The sequence below is a fragment of the Ptychodera flava genome, chromosome 15, assembly GCF_041260155.1.
Source record: "Ptychodera flava strain L36383 chromosome 15, AS_Pfla_20210202, whole genome shotgun sequence".
Lineage (NCBI taxonomy): Eukaryota > Metazoa > Hemichordata > Enteropneusta > Ptychoderidae > Ptychodera > Ptychodera flava.
The window spans coordinates 37719626-37731504 of NC_091942.1; the positions used below are offsets into that span (position 1 = coordinate 37719626).

Sequence of the window (11879 nt, forward strand, 5' to 3'; positions counted from 1 at the left end):
CTGAAACTTTGATTTTCTGTTTAATATGTAGAGGAAAGATGTTGTAACAGGTGCAATAGAGCCAACAGATTCTGACTGTGAATGGGCAAGTAGTGAAGATGAAGATGACGATGAAGATAAAGAATTACTGGCTGTAAGTTAAAATCACTGATGTTTTAACAGGGGGGATTTGCATTTCACACAATCTTACCCATAATTTACTATTAGGTATTAAGGGGTGAGCAAATCCACTAGCCCGAACTCACAAGCTAGTGATTTTGACCACCGGACAAGTAGTTTTTGGCACCTACTAGCCTGTCGGGCTACAGGCCTTTGAAGACCAGCTACACATTGTATGTGAAGGCCCTAGTCTTGCTGACTTCCATGCTGATAAAGCAGCTAACAATTGGTTGACATTTGGTACATGAGTGAGACATTTGATTGGACACAAAATTATAACCACTGCTGAATCTCAGCTAGAAGACATTGGTGTGGAAAGTGTTAAAAAATAAAAATGCAGTTTGAACATTGCTTGTATATTACACATCATTGGTAAGTTTACCCATCATTAAACTTAATGAAATTTGCAACATCACAGGAGGGAGGGCTAGTGGAAACTGGGGGTGGGCTAGTAGAATTTTTTGGCTACTAGCCCGGGGGCTAGTGACCCAAAAAATGATTTTCTCACCCCTGGGTATTTATATCCATCCCACAGCATCCCAGCAAGAGATCCACAATTGACTTACTAGGGGTCCAAACCCCACAAGTACTCCAGTTAACCCTTTGATTGTCATTGTCAACTTTGACACCTTCCACAAAATAGTTTGTTAATTATCTGCTGTAATTAGATAAAGTATGTATGATATTTTCAAATAATTTTGTCCAAAATTTGAAACAACCTGTTAGAGTCTAATGTTGTAAAGTTTCTATACCACTACAACCTTTGAAGTTAGCGTCAAATTGTATATAAAAATTGATCAGCTAGCTGCACCAGCAGACTACCTTTTGTCATGAATATTCCATAAAATGTGAAAACAAAGTTTAACTGTGACTTGTGTAAATGAACTTGGTGGTAGAAATGAAATCTGATATGAGTACACCATCTGATTTCTGGCAGTTAGGGACATTGGCAGTGTTAAAGCTGTGCTCCAGCAACCTGTAAAATCATCAGAGTCATTGCCAATCATATTCTGTACATCTGTCATCTTCACACCCATTTCCTTGCAAGTCTTACCACCTACACAGTTAAAAACAAAATTGAGATAGGTAATTCCACGGAGAAATTTCATATTAATTTATTGACAGGATGATTTGAAGAAGAAAGTTACCATTGAAGAAAAAGAAGATGGCAAAGAAGAAGGTAAGTATTTGCCGTGTTTTTACCCAGCATTCCATGCATCCTTATCAACCTGAAACCCTTACCTTGTCAGATATTAACTATTTGTGTGTTAGATCTTGACTTATCATCCCACTCTTGGAACTAGAGTTCTTATTGCACGTTTGTTCATACATGTAAATATCTCTCTAACAGAAAGCTTGACATTCATGTGACCCCAAGGTCATTTGCACCACTTCGAACCAGCACCCTCTCTCTGTGTAGTCAAAAGTGACTGCCCTTCAGATGTTTCGTCGTCCGAAAATGATTATTTTAACTCATTTTGAGTTGACTTTATGTTAGAATTCCAAATTTTGGAAGAAACCATTTTTACCTTCAAGTAGTTTCATACTTTTGTCTAATTTTGGTCCGGTGGATCAGTATGGTGTGATTTACCATGTAAAGAGGACACCTGTGGCAGTGTCTCTTCATCGCCAAATCGAACACAAAAAAACTATGGGTACTGTGCGATAAGAACTCTGCCTGGAAAATGGCTTTCACCATCTCATGAGAGATATGGGCTTACACGAGATTATTTTAGTGAAGGATAAACCTAGCATGTGTTTGGAAAATGAGTTGTGGATCTTTACAAAGTTTTGCTTACATGTACATGTTGATTTAAGGACGAAGTTTCTGTCTTTGGTTATAAGTATTAGCATCGCAGTATTTGCTTTAAGAAGCTAAGTTTCCAATTGGTCATGATAATATTGGATGTTAATTCATAATATCAAAATGTCTTATTTTGGTGTGAATGTAAGCTTGCAAGCCACAGGCCTCTTTTAAGGTGATTTACATGATTGAGTCTTCCTGGTTTAATGACCAAATAATGATGTGGTTGCCACAATGCGTTCAAGTCACCTCACAGAAATAAACCTTATCTCTCAAGTTACATAAAGTGATTTCATTCTGATCTGATGATCTTCACAGAGAGTCCGAGTGGAATTCCAGAATTCTGGCTCACAATTTTCAAGAATGTAGACATGTTAAGTGAGATGGTGCAAGAACATGATGAACCAATATTACGACATTTAGAAGATATTCAAGTTTAAATTCTCTGAGCCAGGACAGACAATGGTGAGTTGAGAACTCCTCTGTCACTTTATTCTAGAGGGAGCTCTATTACCCTGTAGTTGTTGCACATAACCCTATCACCACCATACGTGTAGTTTGGTCCAGCTCCACACATTGTTTTCTATGGTAAAATTGGACCTCTATACATGGAAATGGGGGTGAAAAGGTTAAAATCATTCTCCAATGACTTAAGTGTTACAAGTTGCATGAAATAAAAAACTAGTCGCCTGAGGTGTTTGTGATGATGACAGAATTAGATGAAGGGGTTGGGGAGTTTACTGTGTATTGCATACTCTTCTCTTTAACACATGTTGTGTCAAGTAAATACTGCCCTCTGTGGTCAATATATTAGTTTGCTTTTGTTTATATGACCTCCATGCTTGGACACATGTTGAACATAACATGCTGTGAAGAGATTATTTCATTGATGCCATCACTGTGAGGAATTCATAACTTTCCAGATTGTTGGCTAGTGTCTATTTCATCCATTAATCAGAATTAAATGCACAGTAGCTGTAACTTTTGATGATTATTTCAGTATTTTTGTTCTGTTCAAGAACTACTGTTGTTCTTCACACTATATGCTTAAGTGCCAAGTATTGAGCTTCTCAACAAAGTATGTATGCTTGTAAAGTGCCATGTTATTGTTGATATTGTTGATATTTAACTGTTAGTCCTGACTAAAAGTCTGTTGTCAACAATAACATTGCTGGTAATGCATTGGCCTTGGTGACAAGTTGAATACTTGACATATCAACATGATGTAGGGAGTAGAACAAGAAACTGTAGATGACACATAGAACAAAAATACTGAAAATATTATCAAAAGTTACAGCTACTGTGCCTTTAAATAACAGGGCTTTACATTTGAGTTCACATTTTCTTTTGGTCTCATTTTGCAGGGTTTTACACTCGAGTATCATTTTTCTGCTAATGATTACTTCACTAATAAAAGCTTAACCAAACACTACACAATGCGATCAGAGCCAGATGAGAGTGACCCGTTTAGTTTTGAAGGACCTGAAATTGTTAGTTGTACAGGGTAAGTCTTTTGTCTTATTTGTTGTTAATTCCTTTGTTCATTTTCTGAATTGATCTTTAAGATTTGTGCTCTACAACATCATGAATCACTCAGACCTACAGCTCTTCTTGTTTTCATTATTATGACTAATGCAACAGATAGTTGACGTATCAAAGGCACATGGAAATCTTTTACCATGATGTACATCCAGTACTCTAGGTAATTTGACTTGCAATACCAAATGGTGGTTCAGATTTCAGAGTAGATTTTTTAGCCGTGGCTGTTTTGCATCTCAGAAATGATTGACAGGTGTCAGCTTCTCACTAACTGCATAGTGACTTGTTTGACACCTTCTTAACTCCCATCTGGTATATGTATATACCAAGGCGAGCTATAGGGGTTAGTCGGCCATGTCTATATGTATGTATGTATGTTTATGTGTGTATGTATGTATGTCCGTCCAATGTGAAAACTTGAGAATTACGATACGTATCACCTTGTCATTTGGTGTGTAGATTTACCCCAGCCTGTAGAAAGGATTTTGTTCAAAGAAAGTTGTCATTACCAAAAGTATGCAAAGGAGCTGGAAAATTGTATAAATTTGTCAAAAATTAAAAATTGACAGTATTTTCAATGAGATGCCTCAGGCAATCTTTCATTCCATTCAGTTTACTCTGAATGTATTCCAAGACCACACAGCCAATGTTTACCATCAAAATGATCATACACAGTATGATAGTTAGTATATTGAGATAGAGGTGTATTTCCTCTCCCATTGTTCCACTTGCACAATTTGCATGTTCCCCATGTTGGCTGGCAAGCTTATGGCACAATGTACTTTGGACATGCATGGTGCAGTGTGCAACCAGATATTTTGAGTCTTCCCTGCCTGGTCATAGATATTGTCTATGAATTGAAATTTCACACACCTTCAAAGATTTCTAATTCTATCAGACTTATACTGATTATATTGACATGAATTTTGATCTGTAGATGTACAATAGACTGGAAGAAAGGAAAGAATGTAACAGTGAAAGTTATCAAGAAAAAACAGAAACACAAAGGCCGGGGACGACTAGGACAGTGACTAAAACTGTGCAAAATGATTCATTCTTTAACTTCTTCAATCCGCCACAAGTTCCAGACGAAGGGGAGATGGTGAGTTGTAAAAACCAGTCTTACTCAAGTTGATGAAATAGAACTGTAGGATTCATGTATTTCTTCATTGTGTTATCCTTGGGAGTCCTTGAAAATGAAATGAACCCTGCAGATTCTCATTGATGCCACATCCAAAATAATTTCTTACAGGTGTTACTATATGTCTATCTATATGTATGTATGACTCATTGGATGGATTGTCAGATGGATGGATGAATGAATGAATGAATGAATGAATGAATGAATGAATGAATGAATGAATGAATGACAGCAAAAATCATTTACAAATGTTCAAAGGTCCCCCAAAAATGATTCAAATTGTTTCTCCAATTTCATTACCATAGTGTCATATTAACTACAATAACATTAACCTCTCAGCAGCACCTCCAGCAAGTGGTATAAAATTATTCCTGAAATGTAAGGGGATTACATTACTCCAATTTGTTTTCTGAGTTCAACAGAAAATGTCAGAAATGGTTATTTTGATCTGATGGTTTCACCCACTTTCTCTCCTTGCATGCCGATCTGATATGTTTGATAATGTAACCTGAGGTGAAACAAACAATTTATCATTACGTACAGTATGCACTCGGTGTACCCATGAATTCTCATTGCTGTTTGGTCTTTATGCTGTTCAAATGTGACAAAATCAAAAGGTTATATATGTGTATCAATTTATTTATTTCAACAGGATGAAGAGACAGAGGTAGTTTTAGCAGCTGACTTTGAGATTGGTCACTTCTTTAGAGAGAGAATTATACCCAAGGCCGTCCTTTATTTCACTGGTGAAGCCATTGAAGATGAGGATGAGGTCAGTGAATGAGAAATGTGATGTCGGTTTGATTTGTAAATGATGTAGTAATTTGGCAGTGTTGTATCACACCAGTTGTCAAATGTTACAGGACTTAGATCCAGTAACCATAAAATTGAAAATGCAAATGTTGCTTATCGTTAAGAAGGTATCACTAAATTATGATGGAATAACTGGGAGATGGCATTTCTGACATTGGATTCTGTGGAAAAAAACACTGGAAAATATCCAGATGAGTCTTGAAATTCCAGGCTGCCATTACTTGTTTTGGCCATGTTAATGATTTCAAAGCTGGACTACAGTATCAAAATTCAGAATTATGGGTTTAAACTTTTCACCACCACACACCTGTCAACTTATGGTGAATTCGACCTCTGAAGTGATGCTGAATGGTTAAAGAGAAAATTCTGGATGAGACAGAAGCACCTTGATTTCGGTGTAATCAGTCAATGCAAAGTGCAATGAAATTTTTTTGAGTGGCTTTTTAATTTATTTTTCCTTTTTCTCTTCTTTTCTGTGCAGTATGAAGAAGAAGGCGAGGAAGAGGTAATTGTGAACAGAAAGGCTAGGGTAAAAACTAACAAAGTGAAAATGTAGTTGTGTGCAAAGACTTGCATGCAAAGGCTGCTTTAACCAGAAACAATATTACAAGCTGTGTACATCAGTGCATACTTCAACCCAGCTGAATTTTGCAGCACTCTAGTTGTCAATTAAAGTCTTTACACCTACCTTTAGGTTGTGTAATCAGAAAGGTTCCTGTCATCCAGCATGCTTGATGAAAATGTTCACGCAGTTCATCTCCATTATGTTTTCTAGTATTGTAGTTGACCATATCAACTACATTTTCTCATCCGAATTCCCATACCATGCGGAAATCCCCGGTATTTTGATCTTCAACTCAGCCTGAGTGTGTACATGTGATATGACCATTGTTATTGTTGACAAATAAATTCTGGTTTGGACTTGAATACAATTTTCAACAATGCAGATAAAACTGTACGCTCTGTTGATTAGCTAAACACTGGGTATTTCATCATGGTTCAGGGTTTTATTGCCAGAAACTAGTTGAAACACATGACAAAAATTCTGAAAAGTGCCGAATGTTGCAGCTAATGGAGCTTTAAGCAAAAAGCAGAATTTAAATTTGCAAATATCATTTACATAATCAAACTAGACCGTATATGTTTGTACTGGCTAACCCATATCCTCCTCAGTTTGTATTAAAATGCATCATCTCACATCACTGTTTCCAGGCAAGCACCCTGGATGACTGGGATCCTTTCAAATCATTTGCAATTCCTGGTTTTCTGTAGTAAAAGCACTGAAGATATCCAACTTTTTTATTATCCCATACCGTAGAATCAAAATACCCATAGCATGGAAGTATAGTCAAATGTCATTCCTCAATCACTCCAGTCTTTAGCACTTCCCATAAATTGTAATTTGATAAAAAATATGTACATCTTCAAATCATTATTTGGTCACACAATCCCTGCTCCATCATAATTACAAGCTATACTGCCCTTGTGATATTATTAGCAATAGTACTTTAGATAATTAACACCCTATATGAAGTAATTGAAGGGAAATGACATTATATACTGAGAATTCCGGTTGTAAAGTACTTTCGTTTTAATTTCCACTCCGTGGCATCTTTTGTTTGTAAATCAGTTAAACTTGATCTTACCAACTTGATGAGGAGAGTTAAGGAATAGATAAAACGATAAAAACCTGCAACCCCTGAAAAAAAAGTCTTCAAAGTTTCAGTGAAGAATTATTCATACAGCAACCCTACAACTTGGTACTATTAGTAATAATAACATGACATTTGTAAAACAATATTTATTAAAGAGTGTATGATTAATGAATATTCAGATTCCTCAATCATAAATCTTATGCACAAGAAACAAAAGTTATGTTTGATTTGTATCACACCAAACAACAAAATTGATGTGATGATAGGTTTTCTCCTTAAAACCCTGATCAGCAAGGTATCAATCAGAAACGATCACTGTGGTCATCATATTTCATAGCTATATCACTTTGCAGTCCCTGATAGGCTATCACATGAAAGCATTTTACCAACACAGACATTCACATGTTGAGTTAAAATAAATTGCATGCATTTTAAAAACCCAACCCTTCAGTAATTATCTAGTTAGTCCCTTTGTCACCATCATGTAGCCAGATTTTTTAAGTGATCTGTGATGTTTTGTGATTCAAGCTTTGTTCATACAATTTGAATATTGGTAAATGTTGAATATTTTGCAATAGCAAAGATAAACTGATGAAAAGGGACAGTGCCAGCATTTATAGTTATGGTATTCACCAAGTTAAATTCTTTCGACTCATTGGCTGCCAGTAGTGTACTGCTGATTAATATTCCATGATTAGCCAATGAAAAGAGTTTTATATGCTGCATTTGATTTTTTTGCAGGATGCAGAGGGAGAGGAAGGCGATGAAGAAGATGAAAATGATCCTGACTATGATCCAAGTAAAGTAAGTCAGCAAAATTTATCAAATCATTAGCTTAATTAATAACATTGTGATTAAGAAATTCTTCTGTCACTGACAACGTTTTCAACTAGGTTGTCAGCAAAAGTTGAAAGCTATGAAAATGTTTGAAAAAAGACGATTTATTGACTCTTGCTGAATGGGCCTTTTCATATAGCTGATGGCAATGAAGGTTTTGTAGCACTATTTAAACTACTTATGTCTTATTATGCTAATCTTTACGGCCCTGATACGGGTTTTGCTGACCAAGGTTGTACCACGAAGGGCCAGAGTGTGCGAGGGCCCATACGCTGTACGACTGAGGTCCGCAAAACCCTACCAGGGCCGTAAAGATTTTATCATATACCTTATTGGCGCTAAATTTGATATCTAAATAATTTTTTAACAATTTTTATGCGAAATTAAATTCGACATCGTTATTTCCTTAGCGAAAAGCCAGAACCGAATCACCTTGCGTATTGATATGAGCCTGACGTCATTTTTTACATGTGTGCAGCACAGACAGTCTGTTTTACCTGAACGTGTCTCTCACCAAAGATTTGTAGCAATTTTTTTCAATCATCGCGCTGCTGTTCACGTCAAGCCATGTCTTTACCCTCTGCAAAAAAAATGACCTGAAATGACATTGAACTGGCATTTAACACAAAATACAGCCCTGTATGGACTCTTGTTTAGTGAGTGAATTATTGACTGGTACACGTCACTCACTGAGCCCTCATCCTTTTGTGAATAACCCTATATTATTTATGTCTTTGTATATTTGTAAAATTGATCTAACCTTTTTGCCAATGGAGATGAGCAGCCAGCTGACCTACTGCTATCCATTTGATTGAAAACTATGGTTTTATAAACCACAGGAGACTTGTTTGCTTTTGTTTGTTATATTTATATTGATATCTTTCTTTTTGTTTTATCCTCAGGATGGACAGAAGCCAGCCGAATGCAAACAACAGTGAAGTTAGCAAATTATTTTGTCATTTCCTACCCCAAGATTTACACTTCGTTTTCACAACGTCATCCATGTCTGAACAAAAATTGTTGGCAGTTCCAACCATGTAGCCACCCTAGCTACGGTAGTTACCATAGAAATGAGAGGGCAGTGTTTGCTCTTTTCTTGAAAGACAAATCGTTACAATGTGAACATCGAGACCATTTTTTGTGTGTGCGTGTGTGTCATTACCGTCTTGAAGTAATGTCACCATTTACAGCCTACTTAACTTTGTGTATGTACAACCGATCAAGCAAAACAGAACCTACAGGGCAGTGGGTCGATTAAGGTAGTGAGCACCTCAGTGACAGATTTTCATAAAAAATGATTATCCTCTGAATTTCTCCATTCCTTGCCATATTAAAGTGTTTCAGGAGCCTTTTTGAAAACAAGAAAGAAAATAGGTCAGTCACCATCTTGTTTTCATGAAAATCACTCTTCTCCATAATGTTAATATGGAGAATGGTAGCCATTTTGAATTTCAAATACGAGAGTTTTGATCTCTAATTATAAATTTTGCACGGTGACCAAAAGTTTATTCCAAATTTTTAAGAGAGAATAATCTTGACATTGAACAAAATATAAGAAAAATTAAAAGACTGATGCATGAGGTGTGATCTACTGTAATAGCAGAAGTTGTCGTTACTGTGCTCAGGATGTAAAATCAAAATTGAAAAATACGTCATACTGCTGTGTTAGAAGACTGCTAGAGATCTATTATTTGTATACGATCACCTCCAGTCAGGATTGAATTTAAAATTCGGAAATTCAAAAAATGCAAATTTGATTAGATTGCCATTTCACTGCGTGTGTTCTTACTGTTGCTTAAGGGGGCAATTTTAATGTACAAATGTATATTAGCCCCTATTTTCTTGAAGCCATTAAACTGGAAATAATTGTGCTAAGATTCAAATTATTTTCACTGTGTATATTTCCATCTTGAAAATTCTGTTGCACTGCCATTCAAAGTGACTTGTGTATTTTTTTTGTTTTAAATGGGATTTTTCTTTGTTCTGCCAGAAGTATTCTGACACAGTTGTCCATGTTTTGCAATTTCTGCTGCTTTTGATGTGATAACATTAAGCAACTAATTTTCCATGCATGCGTATGCATACCTCAGTGGTTGAAATCTGAACATTACACTTACAGAATTAACTCTAAAAGACAATTTATTATTGTGAAAGTGGGCTTGGTATGAAGTTTTGCAACACATATTTCAATGTAAACAAATCTCTAGTAGTGATAGAGTTTTAAAATACTCTCTTTCAACAGAATTTTTTAACTCATTTTTACCAACAACCTCTGATTCACTGTACTTTTTTGTACTTTATTGAAATTTCAGCAGATTGGTTACACAACATTCAACTATTTCTATTTATTTGTACTTAATTTTATTTTTCAATCCGATGTACTGTGAGATAAAGGATCTACATATATTATTGGTTTATTTCAGTTCTTAGTCGCATTTCTCCATGTAGTCAATGCCACAGGCACCACCGTACTTAACAGCGCTTATAGTGTAGTAGAAAGGGGAAGGTATGACATCCTCTCCCCTCCGGGAATGTTATCCACCGTGAACATGGTAAAAATTCATCCTATAAATATACCAATTGTTCACTAAATGTAAGTTCGATATGCAATTCCCAACTTCAGTATCTGCAAACGGGAATTTTAATAGCATATCAAGGCCAAAACACCTCTCCCCTCGTTCAGATAGCTGTTACATACAGCAGCCACCCCCTCTGTTCAGCATTCAGTAGTGTTTAGCCTGAAGCAATTTTGTGGTCAAAACAACGCAACATTAGTTTACTAAATCAGTAAAAAGTCATGCTAATAGATATATTGTACATTGCATAGAATGTTATTAAAATCAAGCTGCTGTGAAATGAACTGACAGCCCCGTACATAACAGCTGTCTGGGATCGTGTCATACCTTCCCCTTTCTACTATACTATAACCGCTTTCAACTACGGTTTCGCCTGTGCTCAGTGCTACCTCCAAAATTCATAATGTGAACCCTTTCACCCCAGTGGTTTGATCCAAATCCACTGTTTCCTATGGTAAAGTTGGACATTTATACAGGAAATAGGGGTGGAAAGGTTATGCTATATTTTTATTGTCAAACACCAAGCATGTGTCGTTTACTTTATTGCAATCCAATCAGGTTAGCTTTTACAAAATATCGGTCAATCATAGACGTAGCATTTGTCTAAGTATCTGATTGGCCGTTGTTTGAGATTCATCCAATCAGATTAGCTGTTACTGAATATTATCTCATCAGAATGGATTTTATCAAATGTTCAATCAGTTCAGAATAAATGCTTAGCTTTGATTGGCTGGTCTTTTTGCTTGTTATACTTGGCCGTTTTAGCCTCTGCATGCATGAGAATAAAAGAAAAAAATATGAATTGCAAATATTATGAAAAATATGCACAAAGACAGATATATATGTGGCTAAAACAAGTTGTTCAGCAGGGTCACCTCTAAGGTTCAGTTTTGCTTGACGATATTGGAATTTTTTCAGAAACCTTGATAGCATGGAGTAAAATTAAATTCTACGAAATTCTATACTCACCCAATTACATTTAGGAATATTTCGCCTGATCCCCCAATAATGCAAGACAACAAAAGAAATTTCCCATAATACCATAGGTAGACCCGGTAGGTGACGTCAGTCAGCCTACAATCAATATCCAGTCTTCCGCTTGCATTCGCTACGATAGCATCGTACGAATGTTTCCCCCAGCAAGGCTATGTCTAGCTTGCTTCGGCTCTAGACCAACCGACAGCTAAGTCTGTTCCTTTTTATTTGGCAGCGTTTCGCTCCTTCTCCGCTCGTTGAGCTTGTGTTTTTTCTCTCATTCACGACGTCGGTTTCGTTTTTTTTTTCCTCGCCGTCATCGTGTTTCGATTTTTCTTTCCCTTGACCCGCGTTCGGTGTTGGTTTCCCTCACCGGTGTG

The 11879-nt window shown here is 36.4% G+C and overlaps 1 pseudogene; it reads left to right on the forward strand.

Moving 5' to 3' along the window:
- Nucleotides 1–11250, forward strand: part of LOC139150786 (nucleosome assembly protein 1-like 1) — a 12019-nt pseudogene extending 769 nt beyond the window's left edge.
- The last annotated feature ends 629 nt before the right edge of the window (nucleotides 11251–11879 follow it).